The 16,506-nt window shown below is 46.3% G+C and overlaps 1 protein-coding gene across 3 annotated transcripts in view; it reads right to left on the reverse strand.

Annotated features, from left to right (window-relative positions):
- Window positions 1–16,506, reverse strand: part of PASD1 (PAS domain containing repressor 1) — a 102,090-nt gene that overhangs the window by 42,064 nt on the left and 43,520 nt on the right. The window contains exon 1 of one of the 3 annotated variants that reach the window (XM_064426891.1): window positions 13,268–13,505. The exons of 1 other annotated variant lie outside the window; for it this stretch is intronic. The gene's annotated coding sequence lies outside the window, so the exon portion shown is untranslated. Of the gene's footprint in view, window positions 1–13,083; window positions 13,203–13,267; window positions 13,506–16,506 lie in introns of those variants that run through there. One more of the 3 variants, XM_064426894.1, reaches the window with a different exon arrangement.

Raw genomic sequence — 16,506 nt, forward strand, 5'->3', positions numbered from 1 at the left:
CTCAACTAGCTCCTCAAAAGATGGATATTTGTTTTGAAAGCTTCGGGACTAAAGGAATATTTAAACAATTAACTGCAATCATATTCATCATCCAGCATGGTACCATGGACACGCACTAGAAATATAATGAGAAAGTAAAACTTTCCTTCAGGAAGAAGAAAAGAGAAGATAAACATCCACAGATCTCTCTCTCATTACTTTCTTATCGTTTTTAGACTGCAAATATGTCAGTCACTGGAACACTTTCATACTAGGTCATTATTGTTACACATATTATGCACAAAGACCCAAGGCCTCATTCTGTCATAGATAAGCTATTCACACACATCCTTTTTTTTCCCTTAGAGTTTATTTGCATGGCTGGCTGGATAATCAGTCATAATAACAAAATATGACTCAGCATGGATGAATGTCCAATTCACTTTGGGGATTTTCTTGGAGTTTTTTTTTTTTTAACTATTGAAGACCAGAAAAGATATGTCCCTCCCAGATAATGTTAATATAAAAAAAGATTTAAAAGATTTAAAAGATATAAAAAAGATTAAACACAGTCATCAGGGGAAGGGGAATGGATCAAACAGCAACATTTCTACTGCTGTGCCCTCAAAGAGGCTCTGGCCTCTTCAGCAGCTCTGACCATGCTGCAGGGTGCAGGTCCCTTGTCCCCCACTGCAGCATGGACAGGAGGATTTCTCACAAAATCCCCTCCTCAGGGTGGAGGGGGGTGCAGGACAGAGAAGTGGTCACATTCCTCAAGGATGGGCATCCATGATATTAAGGACATATGTGCTTTTCTGGACATCTAAATTCTGTCTATGGGTTATTACAATTGTGCAGGCACATAGAATATTTTAAAATATTATTTATTTCACATCTGCAATAGTCCAGTACTAAGAATCTGCCCAGTATCAGTCAAAATCAACACTCCAGTATGACCACTAAATGAAATATGTGGGTCCCTCTCCCTCAAAGGATAACTCTCCTCTACTCTAGTAAGTTAATGGCAGCAGCAGTGGGCACTGCCATCCTGCTGAGCAGTCCTGGCTGTATGAATGTGACTGACAAAGACGGTGAATCTGATGTAAGAGACTAGCCCAGCAGAAAAGGCTGCAGTGTAGAACATATTTCACCTGGGACTGAGTGAAAATAGCATTCAGAGCTTGGCCCTCCATTCAGCCAGATCCACTGGCACATGTCTCTATTTTTAACCATCTGCGTAATTTTTGGGTGAAAGAAGCAGGATATATTTGTGTTTTCCAGAATTAGGGTAAATATGAGTTTTTTTACCTAGGGCTTTCCTGACTTAAGTACCTTAAATTGTGTAACCATATACTAATAATGTCTGTTACTGTATTTAACAGAACAAAATTAGGCTGGCTGAGAAAATCCACATTAAAATAAGCTGATGAAAGGAATCACACTGTACATAAATAAAAATCATATGGAGCTTATTTCTGTGATAATCTGACTATGGAAGACCACCAAGACCAGCAAGATTCCTGACAAACATCTACACAGGAGCATGAAGCCAGCAGCAGAAGTTAAAAATGCCCATGACCTTTAGCTGGCAGTCCCAGCTTGCTCAGAGTTCCACACCACGTTTGAGAGGTAAAAAAAATCATCTGTAGTCCCAGCCTCCTTCCTTAGTGCACTGCTTACGTGCACATCTGCTAAAAATCACAAGCAAACGACACCGTAGTTTAACTGAAACTCAAACAGGGAAAACATTCAATTAGGCAGAGAGAAAAGCTAACTTCCTCCTTCCTTTCCTTCCTCTCAGCAGCCTTTCTGCAAGGGATCACTACTGAAACTCTTATCGACTTGGAAACTGGTATTACACCCGCCCTGATTTAATGTCAAAGTTTCTTCCAATTTAATTAAGTTTTAACAAGCGAGAAGTGCAAAAGAAACAAGAAATTAGAGCGGTGTCCCTAATTATTGCTCACGTAGAGCAAGTACTCCAAAGAGCCAGCAGAGATACGAGGCAGCCACAGCCCAAAGGGGCACAGAGCGCCTGATCCTGGCTCAGCAGCACAGGATCCTGCTCACCACCACAGCTTGGCACCAGCTGCAAAAGCTGAGGCAGAGCATGGGAGCTCAGGCTGTCGTCTTCCTCTCAAAGCCAGAATTTACGCTGGTGCTGTGAACGTCTCCCAGTGGCAGAAGCTCCAGCTTTGTGCTCGTCCCGAGGACAAGCACTGCACCCTGTGAACAGGGACCGGGCTGGCCATGCCTAGCAGGGTTAGGGATGCTGAGGATTGTGCTTCTCCTCCTCTGCTCTGCCCTCATGAGAGCCCACCTGGAGTTCTGCATCCAGCTCTGGGGTCTTCAGCACAAGAAAGACGTGGACCTGCTGCAGGAAGCCCAGAAAAGGGGCCACAAAGATGATGAGAGGGCAGGGGCACCTCTGCTGTGGAGACAGGCTGAGAGCTGGGGTTCTTCAGCCTGGAGAAGAGATGCCTCTGGGGAGACCTCACTGTGGCATTCAAAAACTAAAGGGAGCTTATAAAAAAGAGGGAGAGATACTTTTTACATAGGCAGATATTTATAGGAAAAAGGGGAATGGTTTCAAACTAAATGAGGTTAGATTCAGGTTAGGAGGGAATCCTTCATGGTGAGGATGGTGAAGCCCTGGCACAGTTTGTCCAGAGAGGCAGTGGATACCCATCCCTGGAAGTGTTCAAGGCCAGGTTGGGTGTGCCCCTGAGCAATCAGCTCTGGTGGAAGGTGTCCCTGCTATGGCAGAGGGGTTGGAATCAGATGATCTTTAAGGTCCCTTCCAACCCAAACCTTTCAATGCTTCTCTTTGGCTGTCTTCAAAGTGAGCCCCTGGTCATGATCAGTGCTGTCACAAAATGCAATCCAAAGTACCTAAACTTACTTCTTCTACACTGAAGTTAAAATGAATAAGAAATCAAGTACAGTGACAAAAATGCTTCTCTTCAGCCTCAGAAGCTTGTTTACCATTGCTGTAGTAGCTGAACTGCTGAATGAAATATTTACAACTATTCATGCAATCAAACTCATTTTCCTTAGGAAATAACTGATTAGGTGTCTCACATCTGTTCCTGACAATGATTTAAGCCTCTGCTGATCCCTATCTAGACCTGACATGCATATTAATGTTTTAGAAACCATCATCCTCAGTGGGAGGTGCTAACAGACTCTCTGGTCTGGTGGGGGTGTACAGCAGTGGGGAAGCTGCATCTGCAGCTGAAGGGTGACACAACCAGCCCACAGTTTTCTCCAACCCTGTGACCCAGGGCTTGGGAAGCCTGGCAAGAGACAGAAGCTAGTGTAGAGCTCCATGCAGAATTATCTTGGGAATTATCTTCCTATCCCTGTCAGAAGTTTTTAATATCTCCCAGATGCTTGCTTCCTTTATGCAGAGTAGCAATCCTGCTCCTCCACTCTCCAGCCATGCACGTCATCCTTTCACCAATGTTTCCCCATCAGGCCCTTCGATGGAAGCTGCTGCAAGTGTTGCAAGGCTGTGAGAAAAATCAGCTGCTAATAAAGCTGATTGACATTATAGCCTCACAAAGCATGATGTTCATGTCAGGAAAGACAAAAATTAACTCCAAATTTTTTCTCAAATAAAAGCAAAGACTCCAATGACAGAAGAGTTGGTCTCTATTACTCCTCCAGGTAGGGGATAACCAGGCTTTCCAAGTTCTGACAAGAGCAACCAGCCCAGAAGAAAACTTTGAGCAACACTTATCAAGTATTACCTTAAGGTCAAGGGACTAAAAACCAAGTGAAATAAATGAATATTTGCCTGCCAGTGACCTTGTAGAGCTGTAATTCAAATAGAAATGAAGTCTATGTAAGTGTCTGAAGAGTAATCTCTAAAGCAGTCAGAAATGCTGCATAAAAGTAGATTTCAAACACAATCCAAAGAAGATTAAACTGGCAATTCATCTCTCTTAGGACTTCTATACATCATAAATAGGCATTATGCCTTCTATGTAAAGAAGCCCATTATCTGATTTATTCACCAATATCTCTTCTTATTCAAACAATTCAAACCAGACTATGTTAGAAAATCCCAGAAAAATTTCCTCAGCACTGCAACTTTTGAAATAAGTTGATGATTTATACTTCTAAAATTTTACTTACTGTACAACTAAATTCATGTTTGTTAATATAATACACTATCTCAAAGGACAATTTTAAAGAAAGATGCTATCCCAGCTGGATCATTTATTAATATTCACATGCTTTCCTTCAAAAATAATCACAGCACAGAAGCTGTTCTTGTTGGCATTAGTCTTTTTTTTCATCCCCCAAGTGAAAACAGAAATTCTGCTCTAGTCACAACAGTGTACTACCAATAAACTCATCATTCTAACACTTCAGACTCCATCTGAACACTCCTTGCCCTTTTAACTATGAATATATCCAATATAAGGAATTCAGCTCCAGATTCAAAACAAGTACCCTGGATAAGACAAAACTCTGACTCAGCCCCAGTTCAGGTTTACAAATGGCTTAGTGGCAATTTTAGTCCATTTTTTTGCAATTACTCTTCTCCTATTTTAGGCAATGGATTTTTGCCCTTTCCAGACAATACACTGCAGAATCATATCCACTTTCCTTCTAACCACCTTGTTCTGGGAGCCTCTCCTTCCATACTCTGAATTATTTCCAGAAAGTTAAAAATCAGAATCGCGGACAATTTTCCCATGCAAAATAACTTCCAGCAAGGCTTCCTGAGTTGTACAACCTCCCCCAAATGATGGAGGAGGTCTTGCTGCTGAAAGGCCAAGTCCCACGAGATGAGAAGGGGGCTCGGGTAAGGAGGTGCTTCCTCAGAAGCCCATGGTGCAGCAGAAAGAGCAATGAGAAAATGAGAATTGTCTGCCCCAGCACTGCACCAAAGCCCAGTGTAAGCTCCGTGCAATTACACAGCTGCACATCACTGCTGCGTGTGGGAGGTTAACCCCAGAGTTTATGACGGAAAGAAAATACAGTAACTCACTTTTCCTATGTTGACACATTGTCTCCACTAATGAGAAGGCTCAGCCCTCTGCATAAGCAAAATTAAACACAAAATGTAGGTGTCAAGATTAGCACAAAGAGTTTGTTTTATTAATACTTCCTGCTGTGCCCTTTCCACGGAAAGCCTGCCCCAAAAGGAAGCCATTAGAATCATTCAGGAGTAAAGGCAAACTATTAATACTCATCTTTAATATATACATCAGTAGCGGAGTCAACCCAAGTCCCACCTTTTTGTCTCATGTGAGTCACTTAACACACACACTTAATACATCACTTAATAAAATTTGATTGGAAGCAGTTTGATCAGAGTGAATGTGTTTAAGTTACTGTAAATTGAGCCAGTGTACATTGCACTCAGAGACAGGACAAACAGGTTTATGGTCAAACTTCCTCAGCAAGGGGTGTAACCCTCCCCAGCTATGAGAGCCTCCCTAATTGCTGCCTTTGCTGTGACAAGCCAACAGTGGACCTAACACACAGCATCCTCCTCTATACATAAACACCTACTTGCAGTGTGTGCAGCAGAGCTTTGAACAGCCTAAAACCCAGCACTGACTCCTATTTTTCTCTTCAGCTGACACTTTTGGAGAGGTCCCCACAAAGAAGCTGGAGGAAGTTCAACCTTTGTCTTCATCAGGGCCAGGAGTTTATCTCATCCCCTCCAGATAAAGCCTCTGCATTGGCTTGAAAATCCTCCTATAATGCTGCCATATCTATGCAGCAATGGGAGCTCTTATCAGCTCATCTATTGCTCATTAATTACTCCAAAAAATGGTTTACTTAGTATGTTGTTTATGATCAAAACTTTATTGTCCGGAAGCAATGCACCACACTGTGCTCTGCATTAAACCAAGATTAAAGTAGGCTGAGCCCAGAAAAGAACCAACAAACCTTATTAATTTATTTTAAGCATGTGTGTATGCATGTGTTTGTGGGCTGAACAGATGAAGCAAGAGAGATTAGCATTTTTATAGATATGATTCCTGCCATTGCTACATACTCGAAAATCTTGCCTAGGCTTGGGCACTTTATAAACAAGAATAAGCACACCTACAAATATCTTTGCATTTATCTATTAGTCAATCAGTCAATCTGCCTATAACTGACACTCAGCAAAGCACCTCACACTTACTTATAGGTGAGGGGAACACCTCAATGATCCTTCCAACCCAGAAAATTCCACAGTCATGGGGAGGCAGGGGCCAGTGCAGGTCTCTGCTGAGCCGTGATGCTGCTGCTGGATAAAGAGGGGTGAAGCCTCTGCCCAGAGCCAGGGCACAGGGAACAGTGCAGGTACAATTCAGACACCACACAGCAGCAGCCAGAACCTGGGAACTCGGTGTGAAACTGAAAACACATTTCTATTTCACACAACAGGGCCCTGCAGAGCAGCCCTGAAGAACTGAGGTCCCAGAAGCTGACGGAAGGTGATGTGCAGGCTGGCAGAGCCCTGCATGCCAAGGGAGAGTGGGGCAGGAAAGACCAAACCCTTTGCTGTCCCTGCTGTCACACCAGGAGGGCGGTACAGTCACCCCAGTCTGTCAGCTCTGCAAAGATCAGGTAGCAAATGTGCTGAAGGCAGTTGTTAGCCAGGGTCACGTCTCTGATCATCCCCAGAATGTGTGTGGCCCACAAACCACCCAATGTTCACCTGCAACAGGAGCCCAGCTCCAGTGCACAGGTGTGTGTATTTGTGGGTGTGTTTGTGTGTGTATTTGTGGGTGTGTGTGTGTGTTTGTGTGTGTGTGTTTGTGTGTGTGTTTGTGAGTGTGTTTGTGTGTGTGTGTGTTTGTGTGTGTGTGTTTGTGTGTGTATTGGTGTATTTGTGTGCGTGTTTGTGTGTGCATTTGTGTGTATTTGTGTGTGTGTTTGTGTGTGTATCGGTGTATTTGTGTGCGTGTTTGTGTGTGCATTTGTGTGTGTGTTTGTGTGTGTGTTTGTGTGTGTGTTTGTGTGTGCATTTGTGTGTGTGTTTGTGTGTGTGTTTGTGTGTGCATTTGTGTGTGTGTTTGTGTGTGTGTGTTTGTGTGTGTGTTTGTGAGTGTGTTTGTGTGTGCATTTGTGTGTATTTGTGTGTGTGTTTGTGTGTGTATCGGTGTATTTGTGTGCGTGTTTGTGTGTGCATTTGTGTGTGTGTTTGTGTGTGTGTTTGTGTGTGTGTTTGTGTGTGTGTTTGTGTGTGTGTTTGTGTGTGCATTTGTGTGTGTGTTTGTGTGTGTGCAGCAGTCCTCCACAGCCCGAGCTCCAAGGCCTGGCTCTGCCCCCTCCCTCTGCCCCAAACAAAGATGTTTTGCAGCTCTCCACGGTGTTTAGCGAGCCTCTCGGTTACCATAGCGTTATGCACTAAAGGAATGTCGGCAAATTAATCAATTGTATAATTGTGTTTGCCTAAGAATACAAGTCAGTCAAATGATTCAATGCATTTCAACAGCTCCATGGAGTTTGGTTAACACACTTCCTCTTCTACCACCTCAGTGTTACCCTCATTGGCGCTGACGTTTTTCAATATTTCAATTTCCCTTTACAGGCACATTGGCAGGTAGGCGATCTCTGCTGCAGGCTAAGTTGAGCTGTTTTCCTTCCTTGCCTGCTTCATTTCTGCCTTGTTTTATCTACTTCCTTCTCTCTTTCTTGTAATAAGATGGACACCATACATCCAACTTTACACTAACCACACTGTGTTTTTAAAGTTACTAATTCATCACTAATGGTCAGCAGTCACTTTTAGATTTTATCCTGCATGATTTAGAGAATTTTGCTCTGATCAGCACCAGAGCAGACCTGATACTAAGTCCAGGTTCCAAATTTACTTTAGGAATATCAGGTTAAAAGGGATCCCAAACCCAGCACTCCAGTCTTGGAAAACAACAACATCTCTTCAACCTGCCAAGAGGCACCAGAAGCCTGAGAACACATCCTCACATCATACAATAAACTTATGATTCACATAAGAAGCATGTGAGATTAAAGTGTTCAGTGACACAGCAAAGGGCAGGTGAAGATCACTGCCAGTATTGCAAGTCCACCGAGCCACACAGAGCTCACTGCAACAGATCCCAGAAAATACACCAAGAAGTGTAATATGGTTACTGGCAGCACAGTCGGAAGGAAAAATGTCTCTGGCCCAAAATCTGATGAACAGGTTGAACCAGGGAGCATGCCAGAAAAATCTGAAGGCAATTGTGCCTGTCTAATGCTACAAGGAATCTGCACTGTGCATTTTCAATGTCTAGTGTTGAGAGGAACTCACATGTGGGAGAAAAAAGATTCAAACCTGCAGCAACAGAAAATAATATTTCTTGCCTCATCTCCCAAGAAAACAGCAGAAGACTTGATACATGGGGTTAAAAGTGTAAACAAACAAGATCCATTCTCCTTTCAAGCATACATTAAAAATATGACTACACTGCAGAGCAAAGAACTAACTCTGCAAATGTAATTTCCTATCTCCAGGAACTCTCTAATTTAATTGTATAACCTCTTTTATAAGATTATCAAGATCTATCTCAAAACTACGCTAATTGAAAAACTCTTATGCAACTTCAATCCTTGGGTAGATACAAGCTTTCTTCTAACTCTCCACCCAAATTTATTCATGACCAATTTAGAAAATTTGACCCAGTGCAGATGCTATCTTTTAGATTATTTTTTCCCCTGCCCTCTTGCTATATAGTGCCAGTTATGTGTAAAATACCCCAATGTAGCCTGTCCCTTCACTGGTTCACCTGGCCAGAGGTAAAGAGATGATGCTCTTTAACCTCACTCTGTACAACAGATGGTCTGTTTGTGTACCCACATCTCTACCACTGGAATTTAATGCTTTCTTGGCAGGGGTGTCTGGAACTATGCAGAACATCAGTAAATAAATCCAAAAGCAACGTGGAGCTCTTGTTTTGACACCCTATACGTTGATCTGTACAATGATTGTTATCACATTTCCCTGAATTTCTCATATTATTTTCCTTTAGTATCCAAAGATGTCAGTGGTCCCCTTCCCAGCTGCATCTCAGTGCTTGCTCCCAGGTATCTTCTGAGCAGCCAGTGCATCCACATCTCTCCCTTCTTACATGGACAACTGATGAGCTCCTATTTCACACTGGAAATTCTTGTTACTGGTCTCCATGCTTACGACTTTACTTGACTTCGCACTCAGCACCATTAATTGCCATTTTATGTCTATCACTCCCAATCAACAAAGTCATCTAAATGCCTTTCATGTGATAATCTGAGCCTCCTCTGTACTGACAATTCCTCCCAAGATTTTGTCATCCCAACAGCTCCTGGGCACACACCCACACCCTGCACACAGGTCAGAGTGGGTCCATTCAACAGCCCAAGCCTGGTCCCAAGGGAGCAGCACCACCAATCTTCCCCCATCCTGATGACTCTCTCTGAGTACCTCTTTCCATTCAGAGAACTTTATTTGCATGCAATGGTTGTATCTTCTCTTTAACCAGGTTCTTTTCTACTTCTCAATTCCTGTCTCAAACCAATGTCTTCATTTTAAGCCATAACATCCTGTGGGGCATGGTATCACATACTTGGCTTTAGATAAATGACATTCCTACCCTACCCCATCTAAATAATCTGTTATGTGAAAAAGATGTTAGATTAGTCTAGCACAATCCATCTTTGATAAAATCTTGTTGTAATTTAGCCTCCTTCCTCATTATTTCCATGCCTAATTATTCTTTCTGCAAAATACGTCATAAGACGCTGGGTACTGTTGTGTTCAAACCAGCTAGTCTAACATTTCCTGCATTGCTTTTTTACTTTCTGACACAAATGCTTGCCCTCTTCTGCATCTGAAGAGCCATGGGAGAGCCTTGCTGCAAGCCTTGTGCCACTGCTTTCAGCATTCCAGGACTGGGATTATTGGCACCTCTTCATTTGTCTCACCAAGATATTTAAGTTTTGCCTGTTTTCCCTGGGTTTTTTTGAAATCTTTGCTATGAATAGCTTTCACTTGCCTGCAGATTTGTCAGTAATTACACTCTGTTCCAGATTCTACAGAAGGTTCTGCTTTCATGAGAAAGTTGTGTCATTATTTAGAGACATCAGTTCCCCTTCCAGTTTAGGCATGTCTAATTTCGGTTCTGTGCAAATTGACTAAGTGCAGGTTTTGGTTGAACCCAAATAAGCTCGTTTGAACCAAAATAAGAATGTCCGTACACAAGGTCACATCAGGTTAATCAAATCACTTTAAAAACAGACTTAAACTAAATTGGTGTAATTTCCCCATGTAGACAAGGCCAAAGACAATAAAGGAATATGAAATAGGTCAAAGTCTCTCATTAGTTGCACACACCTTTGTGGTTTGACTGAATCTGGTGATTCTGAGGCTGGGCAGATGTGCAGCCAGCAAGCCCAGCTGTGCACAGAGCTTTTGTTGGGGCCTGCCACCACCTCAGCCTCCCTAAAATCTGGCCTTAAGTGAGGCTGGAGTAACAATAAGTAGGGTCTTGCAGGAACATTGCTCCTTCAGCTTATGGGCCACAGGGCATATAGGCCATACACTGTTGGTCACACCAAAGTAGCAGTGAAACAAGGCAAAAAATGGAATGGCCTCAGCCTGGGCTGAGGATGGGACAGAGCTGGTGGAGCTACAGCCAGGAAAGCTGATCCCCAGGGCCATTCTGGGGGCACAGAGCTGCTGCTGCAGCAGAGCACGGCCCCAGCTGAGCTCACTCAAGAGAAGGATGATCATCCAGGTCCTAACAGATAAATACAGCTGTTTACTGCCTGACTTCCCTGACAGAGATTTGTAACTGAAGTGGTAGAGAGGCCTGTCACCTCAATAATACCAGAAAGCACTGGTTCATACTATTTTGGTGTTTTACTGTTCTGTTTAAAGCCATATTATTTCACTAGGATCTGTAACTGTTCCAGTACAAGCCTGAATTCAATTATTCTGATATAGGCACATAGCTTATTTCTCCAGTCTTGAAAGAATGATCTACGTTGGCACTAAAACCTTTGTACCATTACATGTGAATCTTGGGAGATTGAGTAATTTAGGACAAAACAAAGCAACTTCTGTTCATAGACAAGCCCTGGCTCCATACTATAAAGACAACCTACCAATATTTTGATACTAGTAATGAGCAGAAGTTGGATTTGACATCAGTATCTTTGCAATGTAATGCTACTTCCTCTATCATGAGACTTTAATTATGAACTACTCATTTGCTAATTTTAATCTTTAACTCTCAGCTATTTTTGTGTTCTTGATGTATGTATAAACCAGAAAAATAATTTAATACAGATATAGTCTCAGTGGCTAAAACCCAGGAACCATCACATATCTTACTGAAGTTTGCAGCTTATAAACACATTTCAAACCAATTTAATTTTTCTCTCTTAATCAATTAATTGTAATCCACAGCTTGGAACAATCAGTATAAGAGAGCAGCAAGCAACCACTCCTTAAGCCATTTTCATTTTTCCTATTAACTCTTCCAGAAAAATTCTGAAGATTTGGTACTACACATGTTTAGCCCAAGAGATACAAATGCCTCCTTTCCACACAAATTTCAACTTTTGGCTTTTCCTGGAGCTTCCTGTCCCCATTAGTGCCTGCTGTGTTTGTTAGGGCTCCATCAGCTGCAGAGTCCCGAGTGCAGTTGTTCTGGCCCTCAGCACATTACAGGAGAATCAGGAGAATTATCTACTTTTCTTTTTTTTTTTTTTCCTTTTTAAATACAGTTTCTAAAAACCCAAAATCCAAATGTATTTTTCTGACTGAGTAGCTATGATGAGGGACTGCAGCCTAGGAAGTTTATAAAATTTACACAAATTCCCAACCAAAACAGCACATTGTCAGATATCAGAACAGGGCTGCACACTGTGTACTCTTCAAAGTGTCTGCTGCTTCAAACAACATCCCTTGGATCTGTGAGGACTGTGAAACCTACACATCAAACCCACGAAGAGCTAGCTGTCTCTTTAAGCCAAATTGGCATTTCCAGAGCCAGGGATTAGCCAGCAGTGATCCAGCAAAATAAGGACAGGGGAGCACCAGTATTCTGCTCAAAAATGAAGGAAGTGACTCTGAAGATTTTCTTATGTATACACCAGAAAGTCTAATCCCTCTAGTGAAATCAGCACCACAGCTTTCACCGCACACAGCAGAATAAACTTCAGCTACCCTCCCGAGGCAGGTAAGGCATGGGGCATTTCAGCAGCTTTGATTTCAGGGGCATTATTTCCAGAGCCACCCCCCTGCTGAAGGGGACAACTTCATCCACGGAGCAGGGGTACTTGGCACTTGGGTGCCAGTTCTGTCCCCGAAAAGGGACTGATGTGCTGCGCTTCTCCAAAATGCACTGAGCCGGGACCTGCCTCCTGCCTTCGGGGACGGTGGCACTTCACAAAGGACTCAGCTCTCCAAACCGCGTGCGACACCTCAGGGATGAGTCACACGGGGCTCAGCTCCGACCTGCGCTTCCAGTGCGAGCTACCCAGAGCAATCACTTCACAATTTCTGCCACTAAGGACCAAGGCGTGGAGTTATCATTCACAAATCCACGGCTAAAACGTGAGGGATTTTCAGAGCCTTCCTATTTCCCCATTTATAATGTAAACATTCTGTAAAATCAAATGACACAACAACCCTGGTGGGAAGAATGACTTTTCAACCTGGATTTTAGATGCTATCTAAAATCCAGGTGCAAGCCTCATTTCGGAGGTTTTTCTCCAGCCTGTTTCAGTCAAATACATCCCATGAACGACGACCTTCAAGACAGAACGAGAAGCCTGCGATCCATTTCAGTCTCCTGAAAATCAGCTTCCCTCAATCCCAACCACCGCAGCTCTCAGCCGCGCTCAGCCCGTGGCTGCTCCCGAGCGGCTCCGTGCGCCGAGGTCGGCGGGCGCTGAGGGACGGGGATGCCGGTGCCCGGCTTCGGGATGCTCCGCTCCTGCATCCCGGTCCCGGAGCCCCCTTCCCGCCTGCCCTCCACAACCAGAGCCCCCGGACACCCTGCGCTGCATCCTCTGCCCGTCCTGACGGTACACGGATTTTTAAAGGAAAAAACCAAAGCAGAGGACTAGCGGCTGTCAGTTTTCCTTTTCAGAACTTACCTGGGACCGTCCCGGCAGTGTCCGACGAAGGCAGGACGGAGCGGCGAGTGCCGCGTACCGGCCCCGCAGCGGGGGCTTTTCCCGGGCTGTCCCCGCTCCCCACGGGCTGCAAGTGCGGGATCTTCCCTCCCTCCCTCCCGTACTCCTGACCCCGGCAGGCTCCGCGGCCCCCGGCCGTACGCACCGTCTAGGAAGATGCGCGTCCCGGAGTCGCTCTCAGTGCCATGCCCAGCCCCGGCGCGGTGCCCCCCGGGCCACAGGGGTTACCGCTGGCCGCGGGGTCCCGCCGCCCGGCGGTGACATGGCATGAGCGCGGCAGGACGGGGGCAGTGCGGGCGGCGCGGGGTGGGCGCACGGGGGGCGCGGGCTGCGGGCAGCCGCGGCGGGACTTGTGAAACTCGGCTGTGGCGGCGGCCGGTTGTGTAACGCGGCGGGCTGGGCCCGGCCCCCGGCACTGCACAGGCGCGCTGCTTCCCCGCCCCGCCGCCACCGGCACCCGCCGCCACCGGCACCCGGGGCAGAGCGCGGGGCGGAGCGCACCGCACCGCACCGCACCGCACGGCACGGCGGGAGCGCACCGCACCGCACCGCACCGCACGGCGGGAGCAGCGCAGGCAGCAGCAGCGCACCTCCGCGAGTGCGGGGCCCGGACGGGGCCGGGCAGGTGGCGCGGGCAGCGGCGGTGCCGCGCTCCGGGAGGAACCGGCGGAAAGTAGGTCACCGCCGCCGATGCGCGGTACCGGCCGCGGGGCGGCCCCGGCCGCGGAGTCCCGCCGGGACCGGCCCGTCCCGTCCCGTCCCGCTCCGCGCGGAGCGAGGCCCGGCCCCGGCTGCCCCGACGGACCCGCAGCCGCTCTGCGCTCCCTGCCCGGAGCGCGGCTCCGGCTCCCCGCGCAGCACGAGCTGTGCCCCGACGGGATTAGTCACCCCGTATCTGAGTCACCCATTCAGCATTTGCCGCTTCCTTCCTCATAGGCTTTTTGGGGTTTTTTTAATTCCCTTTCTCCAGTGTAACTGTTTACCCTCCTCTCCCAGGGCAGCGGGCAGCTCCTTTCCCCTGCCCGTGCGCGCTGCGGGAGCGGAGCCGCGGCAGGAGCAGCGGGGTCCCGCCAGCGCTGTCACGGTGTCACCGGACAGTCGGGCTGGGGCCGCTGCTCAGCCGGGCCATGTGGTCCTGCCCTTCGCCAGAATCTGGTTTATGCTGCTCTTGTACCTGGAAGCATTAGGTACCAAAGCTAATTAAGACTGTTCTGGAGTCTCTTCCTCTCCCTCCTGAAGGCACTGCCGGGTGGGGACCAGCGCTGCCGTGGGAAACCACTGGTTGATGCCACAGCAGAGACGACTTGGGGGAACATCGCTGGGTCCCTGACTCCGGCCCCGGGGTTCTCCAAGCAGCTCCCAAAACGGAGTGCACTCCCTTACAACAAGTTAATTTTTTGGGGTCCTTTTTTCCCTCTCTCCACTTCAGCTCCTCTTGGAAAGCTGCTCCTTCACCTATGGAAGGCTGGGAGATCTGCTCCCTCTGGGAGCACGTTACTGCCTAGTAGCCCTTTCCCACAGCTGGCATCCTCGCCGCTGGCTTTCTTTGCTCAGCCAAAATTCCTGTTCCTCTCCCAGCCCTCGTTCTGCAGGAGGAAAGGGGAGGCACACAGGCAGCCTGCACAGCCCCATCCCCACATGGGCCAGTGCCCCAAAGCACAGCATGGGGGACAAAAGCAGAACCCACAAACGGGGCAGTGGACAAAAGACTTTCCTATCAGGCTATGAGGTTTTTAATATGAGCCTGATCCCAGTGAGGAAAGGGAAGTGACGTTACAGCAATAACCCTGAGGAACATCAGCTGTTATTGATGAGGACAAGTAAAAGGGCACCTTTGTACACAGTTAATATTTCTTATTTACTTTCCTATCAGAGGCAAAGAAAATAGCTTGGTTGTGCTGCCTGCCACAAGTGGCAAATCTCTTTTTCTCACTTAGAGTGGGTTTTTGAGGCACACAGCCTTGTCATGTGAAACACAGCAACCCTTCCCTCATTCATGTGGTAAAAATCCTTCCTGCTCACTTTCAGCCGAGATACGAACGGGTATTAAACGCAGCATTTCTCTCCACTTTTACTTGGGTTAAGGTGTGCCTCTGCTGCCTGCAGCACAGCCCTGCACAGCAGGATGGATGTCACTGCCTCCCTACATGACATGCAGATACACATTTGGGGAGTAGATGAGGAATGATGAGAACGTCAGTCTCTATGACTGAGGCACTTTAAGGTTCAGCACCCACAGACGGATGGGTGGGAAGCACAGGCAGGCAGGATGTGGCCCTGAAGATGCTGTGGTTTGTTTCCCCTCAAGGTACAAGTGCCACAGCCATTGCCCTGAGCTGTGCTAGCAGCTGGCCAGGGGTGCTGGCACTGCTGGGACACTTCCTTGGCCACCCCCCATCCCACAAGTCTGACAGGCACAGGAAACAGCATCAACACTGCCTTCTAATAAAGCAAACTGTTCAGAAGTACCACTTTACCTCATAAAAAACCATTATTTGCTGACTAGAAATCATGCCATATTTGAAGTGTTCCAATCTCTCCCCTGCAGCCCCTGGCAGGTAGAGCTAGCAGGCTGGGCAAACACAGGGGCCCCTCCTCCTGCAGCAATGGTGAAGGAGTTTTCATATCAATTATTTTAATTATCTCATTTAGAATAGCACACTTGCCACCAAGATCTTTCCAAAAGTTAAGAAAGAACGGGGAAACAGACATTTCTGCCACTGCAAAATTCACACATTGTTCAGCAAATTGTGGCATTGGGCAGCTTTGGCTGTGCTCAGTGATGGCTGGCGTAGCCTCAAATTTGTTTATATTAGTTTTTGACAGTGCTGCATTGCAAAGACATGCCAGCAGCAATAAAACCAAGAGAGAGCTGGTTTTGGCCAGAAAATAACAACATCAAAGAAAAAAAAAATCTTGTTGTTCTTATAAATATTCTTGCGTATGTTTTTATATATGTTCTTGTGGGTGACTAGAATTGTATATACAAATTATATATATATATAATTGTATTTACATTCATGTATATACATATTATATATATGTATCTAGAACCCAGCATGCCCCTGCTGCACTTGGACTGGGAGATCCTGCATCCTGACAGGCACCACTAAGGAGCAGCATAATTAAATGAAGAACTAGAAGGATACCTTGAGCAGTATTTTGGAAGATCACACTCCCATTCACCATCTATCATCCCGAGCACAGGGCTGTCCAAACTAGCTTGCAAATTACACACTGCAAAAATTCCTAGCCAGGAAATGCTTGCATTCCTCCGTGCTAAGTCAACAACCAGCCCCGGTTCAGGATCAGGCACTCAGCCCTGTCTCCCTCCAGAGCGTGCCCAGGAACTCGGTGTGATGATTTTCCCTTTTCGCGCAGCGG

The sequence above is a fragment of the Passer domesticus genome, chromosome 7 (genome assembly GCF_036417665.1).
Source record: "Passer domesticus isolate bPasDom1 chromosome 7, bPasDom1.hap1, whole genome shotgun sequence".
NCBI lineage: Eukaryota > Metazoa > Chordata > Aves > Passeriformes > Passeridae > Passer > Passer domesticus.